Below are 19,243 nucleotides of genomic sequence, written 5' to 3' on the forward strand. Positions count from 1 at the left end.
TAGCGATTACTGCAGCATTGTTTTTCTTTGTGAGAAATTAGTTTTTGTTTATACAGTAATTTACTGCAACTCCCCAGCACACTTTTGATGTTCTTACCCTTAAACTGCTTTCACTGATTACCAAATAATACAGGTTAGTTACATTTTCTGTTCTTCATTACAGTCTCCCTTTAATCTACCTGCACACATTTGCAACTGATTCTTAGATGCAGACAATTTTCCATGGAAAATTAACCCTCACAAATTGTGTGTACTTCAGCAAATTCGACAAAATGCACCCACACTCATCCAATCTCTACCCCCTTTCAAATATACATGCAAAAAATAGAAAGGTGCACTTCACTGTTTATGAGCAAGGTGCGCCTCAGACGACAGGCAAACTGTGCTTCCTGGCTGGTGCGCCTGTTTGATAAATAACAAGCGCATGTCTAGACAAAGAATGCATCAGAAATAGTGTGCAAAGAGCATTGCAAATCTGGCCCTCAGGATTTTGAGCAGGAGACAATAAGGAGAAAGAAGGAGACGATAGAAGAGGAATAACTACAATTTTGTGGTGTGTGTACGTCCCTGGATAGGCAATGATGACTGGCCAGGCAAATAGAGAACACGAGAATCACTGACAAATGGACCATGGAGAGAAGAAAAAGCCAAAGTTGGTCTTCTCTTCCTTCCTTACATCCACTGGGCTACCATTCAAAGGCTTCACGCATTCATCAAGGAGCTTAATCAACCAGACACATCCCCTTCCCTGAAATTAAAAATCCACATTCAACAGTGCTACAAACTGCAGATTGTCCACAGGGGTGCAGTGCTTGTTGACCAGTGTCTATAGGAAAATACGATGTTGTTCATCTATTGATCCCTTTTAAAAATTAACGTGTTAGGAGAGCAAAGAACAAACATATGATATGAAACTGGTGCACAACATTTAAATTGCTGTAAATGGAAAATTCATCATCAATCTGGGAATTTAAACCAGCTGTTTAAATTGCTATAATTGCAAAAATTGCTATTCTAGCATCATCATTGTGTCAAACCAATTGTTTATTTGATATTGATATACAGTATAACAGAGCATAATTTATGCAGGTGTGACATCTCTTAACCTATTAAAGGCTTTGCACAGCAAATTTAATTGTCCTTTATGCCAAACAGAATAGAACATGAGTAAAATCAAACATTGAACACTGGCACATATGGAGCACGTCATTATATTTTAAGTAAGCTATTTATTATCTATTTGTGATGTCAATTAAACACTCTAATGCAAATTTCAAAGTAAGTATTTTGTTTTAAATTACAAAAACTTCTATCAATGTCATACTTTCATTAAGTTATTAATGATAGGATTATATTGGCTTCCCATTCACTTCTTTTTAAATGAGCATACATGTGTTCCAGTCAGATGATATATTATAGTCATTATCAATATTATGTTGGTAAAAATTGAGTCTTATATAACTTGTTTACATGCTCAAAGATATTTTCTCAGACTCATGAGACATGAATTTGATTTGGTCATGATCATGATGAACAACCGCAACTAATAAATAACACTGAAATACTCATGCGGTTATTAGAAGATCTTATGTTTGATAAATGAGGGCAATTATGTGAGTAGATGTGTGTAGACATATTTTGTGCCTGCCTGACTGACTGTAAGGGCCATATCTGAGAGGCAAGCAATGTACAAATCAGTGCCCAAACTGACCAGCAGCCAAATTCAGTATCATGACTACTTATATACCAGCATTAGGCATCAGTAAGACATAATGATCAGTAAGTAAAAAACAAAAAAATCACTCTTGTGGTTATCAATCAAGATCTGTTAAAAACCGAGTATTATGATTTTCAAAAATAACTAATTTTAATGAAGTCTTAAAAGGATGTTCCTGTGTTTCTGATAACAGTTTACTTAATGTAGCTCTATGCACCACATAACCTTTCTATGTTTCAAGATACAAACACTACATTTTTAAAGAACAGTTTTGCCTTTCCTTCAGCTGACTGTTTTTCTAAGCTGTCTCCACACATAAAGCAAAGGAGTGAACATTCCTTTGCCAAACACATTTAATCTTCTCAATGACATCTAACACTAAATTCACGGTCTTGCGGACTCAAGCTCCTGAGAGAAAAGGTTCAACTGGTCTTGACACAAACCATTACTGGATAAAAAACAGATTGACCGTGGCATTGGGATACACTTACTCCTCTGAGAAATGAAACATGTGAAAGTTAATACTTTGGCATTCCTTCTGAAAATGAGTTCACATCGATTCTTAGTCGGCATAGTTCAAACATCCAGATGGGTCCCTATCACAACACATAGAAAGACCTCACTGTGTGATCTGATGAAATTTTGATGTTAGATATGTTGTGTTGGCTTGTATAGGTATGTCTATGATTTACAAAACCCCAATGAGGCTGTGAGAGGATGTCTACTACCCTCCACTAACCCCAGATTCAAACCTCAGAGAGGTTTCAGTTATCGGCCTGTATCACAGTGCCCCCTACTGGCCGAAATACTCTCTGATGACAGCACCTCAAGAGGAATGATGACAGGTAACATATGTGAATAAATTATTCTTACAAAAAAAAGAGAACAGGGACTATGGCATGAAAAATTACTAATTGGCTTCACTTAAAATGGACAGGGCAAAAAATACATTTTCAGTGCCAAAGATGTGATATAACCTAGAGCCTTGTTATAGTCTTCATTTTCTTATGCACCTACTGTAAATTCACAGCTTTATTATATTCATTATTATGCTTTATTTGTATTCGGATTTTAAGAAAAAAAAACGAGAATATTTACTAGATAAAAAAACAGGCTTTGTTACTGAAGAAGTGAAAAGTATACATTATATATAGTGGAATGATGACAGCTAACACACACACACACACACACTCACACATATATTAAATTATGTTATGTTATGTATGTTATTGTTGGATTATGTATATCTAACTCTTAACTCAACAATGATGGTGCATATGGTCTATGAGTAATGATTTTCTGCAAGCCTATACATTAGATTATATTAACAAAATTACATCATAAACTCAATGTTTCCACATAAATTAATAAGTGTTGGAAATATAAGACTTTTAATGAATTTGGTGGTTTAGGAAATCAATAATTTCCAATTTTAAACAAAGAATGCAATTTTCATATTTATCATAAAAAAGCACAAACATCCTCTGCTTATAGCTTCACATTGGCAAATGCTTGATTTAATTTCTAGTTCAGTGTCATCAGAAATCAATGTTTCTTTTCTGTTTTTCAAAAAATGTGAGAAAGACATTACCTTGGTCTCTGATACCCATGCTAGGCATTTGCCTTTATTTTATTTAATACTTTATCTTTCTGGGCTAAATAAACATCAACACCTCTCTCACCTCTGGCATGCTTATTGTCCTTTTTTTTTACCCAAAAAGCAGATAAATGTTGAGTTTACATGTTGCAGGAGACAGATTGCTTGTGCTGATGTGGTCTAGGACTACAGAGTATGAATATATTTCCTCCATGTTTGGCAGCTTGTTCAGTGATGATTGTTGGAAGGTAGCAATATATCCTTGACCTGCCAGCTCTGATCAGCGATTAACCGCTTTAGAGACCCTGAATTGTGATACTGCTAGCAAAAAGCTATTCATATTTTCTGGTGAGAATGTGTCACATTAATTGGGTCTTATTTTCTCAGTGCTCGAGGACACTGGCATCAAACCGCATTCAGCTGCAAAAAAATCAGACACCAGTGAACCAATGTTGATTGTTGGTTTGATGGCGTGTTTTTCTTAATTACAATAGACAGAACAATAATACTAGTGCAGGCAGCCTGTCAAGGCCATTGTGGGTATGTCAGAGTGTGTATTTTTGGCCTTACACATGTCATAGAGAAACAAAGAGGCAACAAGAGTGCATGTGCTTCCAAAAACTTACTTCTGACCCCAACACAAGGACTCCCAATAAATGTGCCGTTGTAAATCTAAAACACAACCTATGCCAGCTATTTTCTAGACACATCATGCTGAAATCAACAAAAGTAATAAGAAAGTGATGTCTTGTTGCCAGTGAAGCAGGATCATTTAGAAATCTCACAGCTTCCTCCTGATCCAATAAATTTGACGGAAGTGTGGTGCTGTATGCACAAATCCTCTTCTGAGAAATGTTATCATTTTCGTTAGCAGCAATAAGAGCATCCACCGGTGTAGGTACCTCATCCTTCTCGCTCTATCATGCTGTTCATCTCAAATAATACTACTTCTTCAAACATCTTTTTCTCATGTGTGCCATCTATGTCTGTCTTCTCACCCATATCTGTTTTCATTTTTTGGTGCTCTCTCTTTCACACTTTAACATATTCTCTTTCTACTCAATTCAATCAAGTTTTATTTGCATGATGTGGTCAAAAAATGTTGCCAGATATACATAAAGTAAATAATGCCTACATTGAAAACATTACCAATTAGTGATATATAGGACATAACAAAAACTAGTTACTAATGAGACAAATTTAGTGAGAGATGCTCAAAATCAAAGAAAGAAAGAATTTTGTGTAATACGTCATATGCAACAGGAAAAAAAAATGTCATAAGAGCATGTCTTTCTTTGTGACAAGTAGCTATATAGTTACAGTAGTTATAGTCTCCTGCCTATATCCTCTCACTTTCATTCAGGTCAATATGTCACTCATGAAGAACAGTAACACACATGCAATGTAACTCAATAACGTTCACTATTCCCTCAACAGTTTCTTGGACACCGAAGCAGACTTGCAGCACCTAAGCAACTACCCATGCACACACCACAAAAACATGATTGTATGAATACACACGATACATATGAAATTGTTGCTGTGGCAACTTTTACCTCTGACAGACTCACAGAGGAATGCATAAAAGTATATGCATGTGTCTTTTTGGCAATATGCTTTAAAAGCCCACTAAGGTAAGGGGTTAGGGTTACTAGGGCAGGTAAAATTTGTCGAAGCAGACTACAAAGTCTAAAAGAAGAAACTAAAACTGGTTTGCACCGACACCACAGAAATCCCTATGCAGTCTAAGATGTGTTTTGTCAGCACAAGATGAAGGTGAAATAATGTGTACATTGTATATCTTATCTGTATAATATATCTGTAAACAACTGGCAAGTTTCCATTCTTACTTTCCTAACTGCTAGCATCTAAATCACCAGCAATGCCATTAGTGAAAACAATGTGCCAGTAGTTTTCTTTTGACAATGAAATGTCATTGGAGTCTGTTGTAGCTCTCATGCTGGTATCAGCGCCCACCTGTGTCTAAGTATGTATCAGAACACCCCGGGGGTGACTGCATCGGATTCTACAAGGTACCACCACGTTCGGAGCACAATGGTGCACTGGCTGCTCTGCTGTGGGGCCCTTGGTACTTCTCTAATAATCTACCCAGCATGTGTTTATCTTTGTTGGACCAGGTTGTGTGGGGGAGGCGGTCGGAAAAGGAAGGCAGACAGAATCCTGCCAGCCTGCATGTGAGGAGCCGGCAAATCCAGAGGGACTGCTGGCTTTGTGCGAGCGTGTGTTCATGTTTTTTGTGCGTGTGTGTGTATGTGTGTGTGTGCATCTGAGAGACAGAAGGGGCAGCAATACAGTTATTCCAACATGAGTTATGGTCTGACTTACACAGACACGCACACAAAACATTTAATTGCCCAAAAAAAAAAGTCTCTCCCGGGCTCCATTGTGTCTAATGTGTTCAACGTTAATCTTACCCTTTGGGGACATTTGCTGTTGTGTTAATTACACACCACCAGGAGCCCTCATTAACACACATTCAAATACACACAAGCACAAACACAAACACACTATATACACAACTTAGGTGGAGCGAGTAGAGGCATAGATTAAGTAAGGCAGTCCAGTATGAGAGAGGCAAAGCTAATGAAGCATTTACAGAGAGTGGGGTCATTTGAGAATTGCCTAAGGTCAAACCGTCTCCCACACCTTTAATGAACAAACCCAGACTGAGATGTAGAGAGGGATTCATGAGTAAATGGTAAATGGACTGCATTTATATAGTGCTGTTCTAGTCTTCTGACCACTCAAAGCGCTTTTAAACTACATGCCACATTCACACACACATTCATACGCTGATGGCTTAGACTACCGTGCAAGGTTCCTGCTCATCAGGAGGAGTTTCTAATTGTTCACACACACACATACACTCACACACCAATGGCACAGCCTTCGGGAGCGATTTGGGGTTCAGTATCTTGCCCAAGTACACTTCGACATGCGGACTAGAGGAGCCGGGGATCGAAGCGCCGATCTTCCGATTAGTGGACGACCAGCACTATCTCCTGAGCCACAGCCGCCCCTGTGTCCTGTTTAGTCAAATACTACACTGCTAGTTCATCATATCCTGGCACAGGTATTTGCTTCAACTACTGTGCTAGCTTTGGATAAAGCCAGTAAAGCAAACTGCAAATCTGACACACAAACAACAAACCCCCGAATTTTAGTATTTTCAGTAGCCATCTTGACCGCCTAATATAAGCACTCATTAAAGTCTGCTGCTTACTGCGCCAATTAAAACTTGGGAAAACATATAAACAAATATGAACATAACAAATACAACTATTTGTTTTGCTAACTAATTTTAAACTACTTTGGGGAGTACAAAAGGAGAGTGTTGTCAGGGAACTTATTTTTTGCCATGGGAACACCCTCCTGGAGGGTGGACTTCCCATGTCAGGGGCAGAGTAATGGGCTACAAGGTGACCCTTATGCACCTGCTTTCCATAGCTTTCACCTCACTGTGGGACTTCTAATTGCATCGCAGGGGGGCTTCACACATCCAATTATAGATAGTCAATTATAGATAAAGCTGTAGCAGATTTGTAAAAGATGAATAGCATTTCCTTGTTGGGAGAAACTGGCCTAGATCAATTGGGACAAGTAACTGGTGAGAGAAGGGAATAGCTCCAAAATGCAATCCCTGGCCAAGTGCATCAATCGGTATCAGAATGAGGGTGAATGAATGTCAGCTTTATACCATTTGCCTCAAGTTTACACAACGTACAGTGCTGCATAACAACACAACTTTTTAAAATGTTTCTGTCAAGTGGCTGGTAAAAGGGGTCATCACTTGTGGGGAACTGAAGAGACATGTAGGTCAGTGATGCAAAAAGCAGATAGATAGAAAGCCGACATCTTTAACACTACTTTTACTCGTAATTTCTGTGAAAAAAAAATGTGAAAAAGACAGGATGCAAATCACAGTTACAAGATGTAGTCAATACAGAGAAATCCATACAAAGAAATTAAAAGTCATCATATCCACAAGGTAGGAAAACAAGGTAGGAAACATTCTCATTGCTATTCTTCCAGCTGAAGTCTCCAATTCAGTACGGCTGAACTTCAATGAAAAATGTAATATGTTCTCCACATTCTATCAGACATAAAATATCCAATACGTTTCGCTGCTTAGAGTGATTAAAATTAAAATCAAGGCGTATCAATCCTCTAAGGTTAATTTGTCTTACATAGTACATCTGTGGTGTCTTTCCATCCTGGGGATGCCTGTGGCCTCAGAAAGGTTAATAAGCTGCTTTACCTCAGCCAGGGATGGATTGGAGGAGAGTTGGAAAGGTGAAAAGAAAGGCTAGGACAGCAGAAATACCTTAATGCAAATCCGCACAGTCAAAGTAATCTGTCTAGTTTTTAAAACTGCCGGCTCCCCTTCTTAATAGTCTCCAACCATGGCTGGACCAGTACTCTCCATGCAGCGAAACATTTATATGTGGACTTGACATCTGTCAGACCTCATCTAGTGATGTGCATCTGGGGTCAAAGGTCTGGACAGAATATGGAGATGGTGAAACACCTGCTTGAATACATTGTTCAGTGGCCTGCCTACCAGCTCCCACCAAAGATTTTAATCAAAGAATCAACTTAGTCAACCCATCAGGGTGCTTGATTTGGTGTAGTATTGCAGTTGGCTTTAGGGCATATATGTATACAGTAAAAGCAAATGCAAAATTCAACTGACCTTGGCTCTGTCCATAAGTGTTATACTTTGTACTGATGTAGTTGCCATTTAAATTACTTGCTTCTTTGGGTGGAGTAAAAAAGTGCAATAACAGTGCAACACCACCGAAAGACCTAAAGCTTAACATAGCTACATCTGAGTGTTGCTTCACAGCAGGCCCAGGCACCCTTAGATTTTGTGAATTTTCAGCTGGTTTACACAGGCAAAGATCAAGCCAGAGGCAGACAACAAGTCACAGACACCATTAAAATAACGTTTCACATTTACAGCACATCTGTCCAGACTTCTGCACATTTATCACATTATTCTGCAGTGTTTCAACAGTACGCTGTGTGTTTAATAAAGCATGGTCAAAAGGTCAACAAAGAAGGAAACAATCTGCAAATGCTGCAATTCAGAGAAAGTCTTCCACCTCAAGGCTTCTACATTGGAACAATAAAAAACATAGAGCCATGTGATGTATCTATAATTTCACCTGCCCATAACGGCATGCATTTTTCTCACGGTTTAACACGTCACATTTTAAATGATCATCTCCACTATTCATCTTTTTAAGATGAGGCTTGAAAAAGACATGCCAAAGGAATATGGAAGTTTTTTTAAAAAGCTGTTCAAAAATAACAATATATGTTTGTTTAGATGAACAGATTCATTATCAGAAGCTTTGAAAAGTTATTTTATACCGTCCTTCACTTAAGAAAGGTAGAATTCAGGACACTGGCAGAAATTGAAGAAGAAATTTAATTTCACAAACTGGTATTGAGATAGAAAACAGAAAAAGAGACAAACATTCATACAGACAATGAAATACAGATGGTTGTGAAATATGTATGCTGTGGATACTGCAGCAAGACAATGATAGGAGAAAAAAAGAGGGGTAGAGACTGACTTTAAGTTCAAGAGAAATGGAGAGGGAAAGACAGCAAAGAGTACAGAAAGAAAAAAGGTGGGAGGATGGGGAGGTAAGCACAAGAAAGCAAAACTAAATAAAAGGTAAAAAGCAAAGGCTAACACTACTGATATGTGTATCCTGAAGGGAAACTGAGAGGAGTGCAACGGACAGATTATGTGCTTGCCAAAAGGAGCTGGTGCTCAGGCTTCTGGAGGGCTAGAGAAAAGTTTTAAATACCTATTTATACTGGATATCCAGAAGTTTGTGACACCACATCTAAACTCAACATTCATTTTTTTCATATATTCTTAGACTGTATCTTTCCTGTACTCACAGCCTTTTCCGTTAATGTACTTTTAGTCTCTATAAGTACAGCACTTATCTTTGCTCAAAATAATTGTGGCTATTGCCGGTCATCAATTCATCCACTATTCCCTCCCTATAATCTGCTGCTCTAAATAACATAAGATGACTATGTATGACACAATTATGGTGCTTCAATGCAAACAGGAAAGGACTGCCTCGCTTTGCTTGTTTGCAGTTAGAAATAACTTGATATTATAGAAAAACAAAGATGCCTCAAGTGCCAAATGGTACATAGAACTCAGGGTCAGAGCTGCAATTAACACAAGAAGATAACTACATTGAAATATATATATTATTATATATTTTTGTGTTTTATAACATTTGCCTTAACATGTTTCATTTTTCACTTATGCAAAAAAACAGCAACAAATTCTCAATATAATAGTTGTATTTGACACAAACATCAAAAACTACCAAAAGCAGTCAGTTACCAAAGATGCAAGGCTTTAAATTCTACTGGTGCCAAATTTAACAATTTCCCTTTTTTTTTGTCATTTTGTTTTTGTTTTGTTTTTTCCTTTTTCAGATGAATGTGAACAATCTGTAATCAGCCTGGTCTGTCTACCTTACTCCCCCCCTTCCCTCATCTCAACCTTTTCTGTCTGTGAAGTAATTTACCTCACAGTGGTGTGAGAAGTCATGATTGTTTATATTCAAGGAGGCACCATCTTGAACACGCAGGACTCTGATTGTTTACTCATCCTGCATGTGACATCATGGTTCCTCTTTTTCCCCAGTGCTCCACCGTCTCCTCTCTGTACCTTTCCAACCAGATTGGCTATGGGAGTGTCACCCCCTGGCCCACTTGTAGTCACAAACCAATTCCACCAAAGAGGCTCAAAGACAAATTAAACTTAATGCCATGTAACAAACTCAGGGGGGTTACTGTGCACTGTCAGGAATGGTGTTAGCCAGTGGAGGAACAGTGCTTGTGTGCACCTTTTGTTCTGTATGGAAATCACAAGTCAACATGCAGTCAGATCCAAAGCCCTTTTGGAGATGTCGGAGTTAGACAACATGTGTAAAATTGCGGTACTAGTAAAACATTTGCAATTACAACTGATGAATTCTGTTAACTGCGTGGCTGGAAGAGTTTGTGTTCGATCTCATTTAAGAGGAGATTATGAAATACAGCGGGTGGTTGAGTTGTAACAGCTTGAAAAACAAACAGGCCTATCAGAGGAAAAAAAAAACATACCAACCATTGCTAAAGTAGAACAAAAGCTATCAGCCCCTGAAATTAATACCTGGCAAGAAGAGTGAAAACAAAGCTGTGCAAGTTGCTAATAGATTGTCAAGTGTCACTAAATCACTCTGAATGGGTTGTTGTAAAGGATGAAAAATCTGAGAAATGGTGAAGATATTTTCCTTTTCTTGCAGTAATAGTGGAACAACTTGTGCATTTTAACCACATACTGACAATAGCTTTAACTTGAAACAGTCTAATGATATATCAACAGACTCAAAACTTTCAGAAACCTTTCCCATTCCTTCCACGCATCACTCAAAAATGGCCAATCCACTGCAGCAGTACATCCACACAGTGAACAGTGAACCATCACACATCAAGTATTCCCTATAAAACCCCACTGCTCTTGTACTCATACTTCTGAGCTGGATTAGATATGCACTCCATATTCTGCTGTCTGGGATCATGGGGTTGAGTTAATGAAGCTCCACTGGGGCTTTTCCATGTGAAAAGCTCCAGTGACAGTGCTGACATTGTCCTCTTTTTAAAGGCAAGTCCCATTGTTAATAGGCATCCTATCACTCAATTAGGCAGGCACGCAGACGCTAGATATATTGGATGACAAACAGGCAGACACACAAATACACACACCTCACAAGACACGCATACACTGAACATATTGTTTTAAAACTAAATATCACTTTAGAATATTTTAGACTAATATTACTCTGATACAGGTTAATATTTTCTGACTTTTCTTTCTTTTGTTATGATATAACAAATACTGTCACAATGGTAAATGCCACGTAATGGTAATGGGGAGGGAACATGGTCAAACCTTGATGTGAAAGCACAAACACGATATGCAAGACTCCAAAATAAATTGGCCTTTAACATTTAACTATCAAAACAAATTATGTTGTTGTTTAGCTATAAATTCAGGATGAAGTTCAGAAACTTCTCTTAGGTACTCAGTGTGCTTTTGTTTGAGTACAGTCACTTCACGGACTTTTTTTTTTGTCTTAGCATCTTTGATCCAGACTTATTGTTATTCAGTGTCCGCACACTTGGACCTAGGTATATGGGTCATCTAAGTATTTTTGACAGAACAGTTCTAGACTAAACAGACTTTACCATGAAGATGTAGAAAATGTGGGTGCAACTTTTACAAACAAAAGAGGGTTTAAATAAGGACAATATTGAAATTTGTTAAGTTAAAAAATATATATATATATATGTGTGTGTTTGAGGGCAAATGGATTAAAGATTAAAAAGATAATACAGAAAGACTGACATATCCAAAACATGCATTAGCTAAGATTATCCGAAGGCGTGAGCGCAGAGGGAAAAAAATTAAATATTTAGATGCACAAGGGATATTTATTTTTGAAGAGAGAGATTTTGATGAACATTACAGTGTACCTGAAGGAACATAAAAGTTGGCAGGGTGTAGACTTGGGAGGCTGTAAGCGGCAGGTATCAAAGAAAGCTAATATTCAGAGGGCTAAAGTTAAAGTGCACGGTGATAGCCAGAATGGCTCTCATCTGAGAAGAGAAGATTAAAATCAGTGGGACATCACAGCTAGGCAATATGAAGTAGGAATAAGAGGAAATCTCTCTCCCGCTCGCTCTCTCTCTCTCTCTCTCTCTCTCTCTCTCTCTCTCTCTCTCTCTCTCTCTTTTTCTCTCTCTCTCTCTCTCTCTCAGACACAGATGCACATGCATATAATATAGTCTCCTACAATAAACCAATTACTTGTCATTAATATTTAAGGGCCTAATTTCCATTCATATGTGATATATTAAAAACATGCCGAAATGAGCAAGGAAAAGGGCTGACCCTGAGATATTCACAGTGGGCTGGCTGCCCCAAACACAGAGAAATGAACATCAGGGTGTTTTGTGTTTTATTGAGACAAATGTCTCCTGCCTGTGCCAGCAATTAATGGGCTCTCTTCTAAAATAAGGAAAATTGTACCATTTGAGGCCTTTCTTTTCCAAAATGGGATAATATCCTCTTTGGTTTTCTTGAAGTAATAACGGACATTTAATCCAGAACGCAATTTGAGTAATGGTTTGAGTAATGGTCTTGGGTCATCCAAACAATTCTCCGACAGGAAGCATCTATCCACTCACAGACATTGATGACAGTTTACAAAATGAGAATGTGGTAAAATGCCAATTATGATCTTGTTTGTGTGAGACTGCAGCTGTTAAACAATGAGGTAGAGTAAGCGAGAGTGTGTGTGTGTGTGTTTTTTTTTTTTTTTTTATGAGCCTCTCCCTGACTCCAGATGGACACCGTCATGTCCAAAGAGATGTTTCCGGAGGCAACCAGAGAAAGATGAGATAAGGAAAAGAAAGAGAGAGAACGGTGTCAGGAGAAGAAAAGATAATATTGCAAAAGGAAAGCTGCTTTGGTGGATGCTCCCTCTCCTCAATAAACAGAATCATTCATAAACAGCTGTGCTCTCCAGGGACACATGGCGAACCTTCACGCCTGACTTCCCTGACACTCTGACATATAACATATCAAAAGCTTATCGCTGTATACACGCTATTAATACAAGGCAGACTAATCCACAGTGGGCTGCAGTGTCTTGAGTTGAGCTTAAACTCATTAGACAAAAGCCTTCATTACATTGTGAGTATCTGAGAAGGCAGAGCTCCTATGGTAGTCTTGGGATAGCAACAAGAGCAACAAGCTTATCAAAGGTTTCTATTAACAAAACATATTGTTAGTGAATGAACACAGCTTAACAGGATTAAAATACTTTGAGTGGCACTTATTGTTGCTACAGTGGTGTATTCTGTGAGCTAAAACTTGTGTCCAAAGACTTATTTTAACATGCACTATAGGTCCCCAGACAGACAGATCTCAGTGTACTGGTCAGCAACAGTTTTCTTTTCTGACTGAGAGGTCGCCGAGTGTCATGTGAGGTGCCCGACCATGCGTGAGTGTGTTTGATCTGGTGGCCGGGTCAGCCCTGATGTTAACAGAGTTATTAAGGGACTTATTAGGGAGAGTCAGAGAGCCAGCTAAACCCCCCACTGATTCCATCATTACTGCCGTTGTGGCAGGGTCATTACCACCCCGCTGCTGGGGTTTGTAGCCAGGATTGAGAATCTTCTGGTGTGCACACCACACTGGCTCAGTGGGGAGACCGTGTGTGTGTGTGTAGGGGGTAGAGATGTAGGGACAGAGGTAAAGGAAAATGGGTGTCAGTGTGAGGAAAAACTCCTGAGGGATTTGATCGAATCACATGTGATGAATGGGAGGATGACTGTAGCCTTCACTTGTAGTCAGGTTTTATGGTTTCCAAAGCTGACCTTTTAAAGGGTCAGTATGCTTTGCTTTAAAAGGAGTGCTTGTCAGATGGTCATACAGCTTTGGAAAACATGTCCCCTAACACCTTTCAGATGTCTATACTGTGTGGGGGGCAAGTGATTAGCCAGATGTGTGGAGGTGAAAAATTAAGCAGGGTTTGAACTTCTCTCTTCAGCTCTATTTTTTCATTCTTTACAAAAATATTTCTGTCAGTTTTCCTGTGCACAAACGGGTGCGACGCTATTAATACTTTCCAGGAGAAGCTCTGAAAATGTACGCCATTATCCCCACTTTTAAATGATTATCGCCTCTCCTTCTTCTCTTTAAGAAAGCGCTTTTTATACCGTGCCTTTGAGTGTGGCTGTTTGGAACAAATATAAACATTTTTGCTTTCTGATGTAGTTTAACTAGTTCTTTTTCTTATTTATGGTGACAACACAAGTTTGAAAACATAATGGGGTAACAAAAAATAAAATAAAGTACAATAAAATACAAAATGAATTTAAAAAATACATGTAGTTACTTATTCTTAGACGTTGGCAAAAATATTGAAAATAATTTAGAGAGACTTTTTCAAAACTTTGCTTCATGAATTATATATCAAAAACACAACTGGAAATCTCGCAAACTCCCACACACTTTCCCTAGACAGATTTTTAGATTTATTTCAAAAGCTATTGGTTTGGCAAAACTTCTTTGTGTCCCCTCCGGATGTTGCATGTTCATTAGCTGCCTAGGCATCATTAACACAGAGGCATGCTGGGAAAGGAAGTCTCAATGACCCTACTCAGAGGGATTGACTACAGCGTCTGGTTTCTCCTTCAGGACGGACATACATCTTCATTAGGCCTCTATCTGCAAAAGTATGGGTGACTTTCAAACCATAAAGTGTTCCTGAGTCTCCACAACATTACTGTCCTCTTTAAATGTACGTATTTAATCAATAATCAGGAGAACATTAACTGATACAGAATATTGTTGTTGTAATAATTCACCCTCTACTCAATATATATATATTTTTATTCTTGTTACTTCAGTTGGATGTGTCAGCTTCTCTGTGTAGAATGATGTGTGTGCAGAGTTTGACACAGGAAGGCTGTTTTCACATTCATCTGCTCAAAGTGTAAATTTTCCCCGTGCTCACTGAAAATTGGATTTTTAAGGGGTGAGCCAATGAGCAGGATTTCTGAGATCACAACTAGAACCAATCATGGTCCAGTGTGCAACTTAAAAGCATGATGTGGAAACTTGAAACCTCCAGTGCACAAACACTGAGGATGGACTTTTCAGTGCAGAAGACATCTTGTGTCCAGCACCTAAACTTCTGAAATCTACAATTTGTTGTTGTTGAAATAAAGAAAAAGGATATTAATGTGGTAATCATATTGTTTTTTGGAAAAACCATATCAGACACAGACATATTGTCCCAAGCAGAGTATTTTTACATGTCTTAATACATGTCCGGAGGCAATCTTTAAAGTTGTATATTGACATATACAGTAAAATCTAGAGATTTCAGTTGTTGTTGAGTTACCATCCTTCTTTCATTGTGCTGTTTCTGCTGAGGAGCACAGACATCACCATTACAAAGTGGCATATGCCCTTTGTCCATCAGCAATTGATGTGGGCAATGGAGGAAACATTTTGGAAGAAAGGGGGTGTGAAGTTTGCCAACATCAATCTTGTTTCAAATTGAACTGCAAAGTTCCAGCTGAATGAATTGCCTTTCAAATGCAGCAGGCCATGGCTGCACACATCCAATCCCGAAGTGAATCTGATTTGATCCCAAGAGCCGTACAAAGGCACAACCCACTGATTGATAAAGCAAAGTGAGGGGAGATGAGGGTAAAAGAAAAAAAAAAGAGAGCCAAGTCAATGGAGAAGAGGCTAAAGAAAGAGGAAAGAGGGAAAAGCCGATACAGTCAAGCAAAGGCTAAAGAAGGGGAAAAGACCAAGAGAAAGACAGCAAAAGGGGAAAAAAAACTGTTTTAATGGGAAATAAAATAACTCCATGACGTGGCCAGGTTGTTCTAAAGGGCCCATTTAATATCTCATACACAAGTTCAAAAGATGTGAAAAACTGGGGGGATGAACAAGAACCAGTAGAGATGTGTGTCTGTGATAACAGATTGCTCAGCTCTCTGTGTGGGTAGTAACAATTTTCCTATCACAAAGCACTCGATGGTGCCAAAGGTGAAATACCTGCTTTGACATCAGAGACTGAGGTGTAGCATAAAGCGTTACACGATTTCAACACAAAAGAGTGCTATATTTCTCAGCTCACTAGCACAGAATGCAGTAGGTTATATGAAAAATGTTAAACTGACAAACAAGATTAATGATCATTTTATAGAAGCGATACCACTGAGTTACTTTTTACACAAATAGCTTCACTGTCACTTTTAATACAATATAGTCATTTGCTTAAACATTTATCTATAAAATGCACCTATAATATATTTCTATTTCTATTGATGTATATAACATTGTTATATATTTTAATTCATATTTCACTCAACATCTTAATTATTATAATTATGATATTTTGTTACAAGTACATCATGAACTTAATCAGAGACATGTCTATCATAGTACCTGGGAACTGACATACAGTATGTGTTGAGGTAACAATCACACCAAAGAACAAGGGCTGCAACTAATGATTATTTTCACTATCGATTAATTTGATTAGGATTTTCTTGATTAATCTTTTTGTCAATAAAATGTCAGAAAATAGTGAAAAAACTTGAAGATATTCAGTTTGCTATCACATATGACAAGGAAAAGCGGCAAATATTCACAATTAAGAAGCTGGAAACTATGAATGTTTTGGCATTTTTGCTATAAAAAAATTACTTAAACTATTAATTGATTATCTCTACTAAGAATAAGTTCATATTAAATGACAAAGGAAAAAAAAAACTTCTAGAAGATTGAAGCTGAGCTTGAAATCCCTCTTGATTATCATTTCCTTTTCTTGGTAAAACTCATTAAACAGTGAGACTCATAAAAGCAGCAGGGGAGATGACAGCCTTGCATTCTCAATTGTTTTTGAGACCTCTGAGCACAATACGCATCTGAAAATTGGTGGCTGTTAAAGTGATTCTTTTTTTTTTACCGCCAAAGTGTTGTTCTTCAACAATGCAAGTAACAAGCAAGAATCCCAAGGAATGTGGAGTTAACAGACGCCTTTTTGCACCATTTTCTGAGGGCAGCTCCGCAGGGAAGGCATTTACACCTGCTTGCCTCATCTTTCACGATACACTAGTCCCCCAAAGTGTGCTTTACTTATAAATATCCACGTCTAAGATGCTGGAAAGATGGAGGTACCAGAAAGAAGTGAAAAGAAAAACCATCAAGTGTGTATGTGTGTGTTTGTGTTTAAAAAAACAGTGGCAATATCCCAGACAAATGAAGTCGGTTTTCACCAGTGACTTCTTTGTCAAATCAGCACAAAGGATTTATTGTCCAAGGTTACAATGAGAGTACCAGACCTCAGGAATTAATCTTGTGAGCCTGGGTCTCTCCATCTAAACTCCCAACACTGCTTTAAACTGCACCAATACCAGTTAACCAACTTCACTTCAGGTGAAGCGAGACTCACCCTTCAAATAGGTCAGAGTGAAGGCGGAAATAAGGCAGGGATCTTACTGACAAAATGTTTAATGTTCAAACACACTAACTCTTACATATCCTCAGACTGCATGCATATGAAAGACTATATTCCATGAATCATGAAATAGAGGAAAGAGGAAAAACAAATGAACTACTATCTCATTTTAGGAAGATCCCATCTAGCACCTTTTTTTTTTTTTTTTTTGCAATATCGTCTACATCAAAGCCATTCTCATTGACTTTCAACTTCACGGACGAGGGGGGGGGGGGGGGGTTGGTGTGTAGATATCAAACATTAAACAGCATTTTTCATTCATGAGCAAATCATGTTCTGTTTCAACAATAGAGGGGAAAGAGCTGATTCAGTGAACTCGCTGCAGGGGTAATTGATAGGGATCCAGCAAAGGTAACTCCCAGGGGAAATGCTGGATCATGAATTCCTACCCTGCCAGCGGGTACGTGGACTATCTATAGAACTTTTTTTTTTTTAAACCCCAGTGGGTGAGAAAGTGAATTTAATAAAGAATTTAAGAGGACATTTAAAACTGAATTAAAGTCATGTGTCTGCGGAGCTCCGAATGTTAAGTTGCATTTCAATTTCTATCTGAAATTGTAGGTAATAATGTAGCACTTATACTGTTGATTTATTAACACTGAATGTTAAATTTATCTCCCTCAATAACAATTTATTAATTGAATAAAAGAAATCAGTGAAAATTAAAAAATCGAATAGCTATTGCAAAGGTGTAAAAAAGGGTTTGACTGTCAGTTACTAAGATGTCATAGAGCACATGTTAAAAAAAATATAGTGACTGGAAGGAACACTCTGGTGAAAAATGAGAAGAGGGTGGAATGACTGCCAGGTCTATCCCTGCCACTTTATTAAGCTTTGCAACAACTGTTGTTTCTTACCCACATTCTCACTCCATCTGCATTATGCCAGGAAATCACCTTGCGGCTGACAAAGCAAAATAGCTATTTATTTCATAGACCAAAACAGAGATCAGCCTAGTTTGTAGACCTGGAGGCTGTGAGAGAGATGGAGCAAGAAGTTGCTGGCGGGCTGACTGGTGTCCAAACAGATGGTGGGTATACGGGAAAAGTTGGAAGATTCTGTATAGTTATGTCCACATACCCTGACAGAGCTCAGATTTGACTGTTCTGCGCTTGACAGAGCTCTGACTTCTCCCCTCCCACTGCTGCTAGAATTAGTGGGGTGTTCTACACACACATACACACACTGTCAAAGAAGTGGAAAACACTCAAATTGTCATGGGAGGAATACATCAAGTGCCTTCACACACCCTCTTCCATACAAACACAAACTTGCTCTGTGCTGCTTGTGTTATTCATCAGCAAGTTAGGTAGCCTGGTTGTGTATCTGAGAAACAAACTGGCCGGGACAAGCAAACTCCCAGAGCTTCCTTCACAAAAGCTTCCCGACTTCCCAGATGGAGGATTGGTCTACTGGACTGGAAAAGGCAAGAAGCAAACCAAGCATAACTGCTCTCGTTTCAAACGTATACATTCAAGTTCAAGTTTGTGCACATCCACGTGCACACACAAAAACACTGTTCTGAAACTACTGAATGGGTACCAAGAACAAATGCAATGTGCAGCCACATTGCATTTCTGGCCCTCTCAAAGAAACAAACACATAAACACCCCGCAACAAGAGCATCGGTATCCCTAATTGGCACGGAGATTTGAACTGAGAGCATACAGAGGCGGTGTTCAAATGCAGCGGAAAAAAAGTGCTTGGTTTAAAGATAATTAATATTTCAGTGAGAAAAATGGTTTCCTAAAGTGTCACAAGATGAAAGTG

General features: G+C 38.5%; 1 protein-coding gene across 1 annotated transcript in view; it reads right to left on the reverse strand.

Annotated features, from left to right (window-relative positions):
* diaph2 (diaphanous-related formin 2) overlaps window positions 1-19,243 on the reverse strand; it is a 381,520-nt gene that overhangs the window by 215,363 nt on the left and 146,914 nt on the right. The window lies entirely within an intron of this gene.

The sequence above is a fragment of the Thunnus albacares genome, chromosome 10 (assembly GCF_914725855.1).
Source record: "Thunnus albacares chromosome 10, fThuAlb1.1, whole genome shotgun sequence".
Lineage (NCBI taxonomy): Eukaryota > Metazoa > Chordata > Actinopteri > Scombriformes > Scombridae > Thunnus > Thunnus albacares.